At 37.3% G+C, this 809-nt stretch overlaps 1 non-coding gene across 1 annotated transcript; it reads left to right on the top strand.

Annotated features, from left to right (window-relative positions):
• Positions 1-300: 300 nt before the first annotated feature.
• Positions 301-407, top strand: LOC142836213 (U6 spliceosomal RNA). Its single transcript, XR_012908014.1, has one exon. It is a non-coding gene; the product is annotated as a U6 spliceosomal RNA (small nuclear RNA).
• Positions 408-809: the final 402 nt, after the last annotated feature.

Here is an 809-nt window from a genome sequence, read left to right as displayed (position 1 = left end):
ATCCATTGTTTTAGCAGAGGTTCCAAACTAATTTCTTAGGACCCACTTCGTGAGTCACACTGTTTTCTACTTCCAGTGGCAGGGTATTGACCAGCTTCTTGGCTTCCAAGTGAATCAAGTACACAGATTGAACACATGAATATATTTAGGCCAAATAAACAGCAAAAAAAACCCATTTTGTACACAAATAAAAAAGACAGATTGCTTTAAATTCTTAAAATTGCATATATCCCCTCAAGTACTACTCATTATGACATTTTCTGTTTAAAGAATTGGTCTGCTTTAAAGTTGCATGCATTCATGCTCGCTTCGGCAGCACATATACTAAAATTGGAACGATACGGAGAAGATTAGCATGGCCCCTGCGCAAGGATGACACACAAATTCGTGAAGAATTGCATATTTTTAATTTAAAAAAAAGTTGTATGCATTCACCAATGTGAATCTGCTTGGCTTGAAAGGATGTGTCAGAGGATATGCTCATGGAAGTCCTCAGGTGACTTAAGCCTGTCAGAATGTCAAAGGCTGGTGGCTTATGGAGTCAGCCTGGCATTGTCCTCCTTCAGTCTGTGAAACATGTAGGTGGTGACGAGTATGTCATAGAAAAAAATACCTCACATTATATTCCCACAGCCATTGTGGTGATTTACATCTAGAAAGAGAATTTTCAAAGAGAATTTTGATCAGTTACTTTAGAGATAAACATGAATATGCTTTGCTGTTTAAGGAAAAAAAATTAAAGAGCTTGCAAAATGTTGTCACCCCTGATGATGTCAATATTTTCAAACCCGAAGAACAAATGACTCTAC

Source organism: Microtus pennsylvanicus, chromosome 15 (genome assembly GCF_037038515.1).
Source record: "Microtus pennsylvanicus isolate mMicPen1 chromosome 15, mMicPen1.hap1, whole genome shotgun sequence".
Taxonomy (NCBI): Eukaryota; Metazoa; Chordata; class Mammalia; order Rodentia; family Cricetidae; genus Microtus; species Microtus pennsylvanicus.
This window is presented reverse-complemented; position numbering and strand designations above follow the sequence as displayed.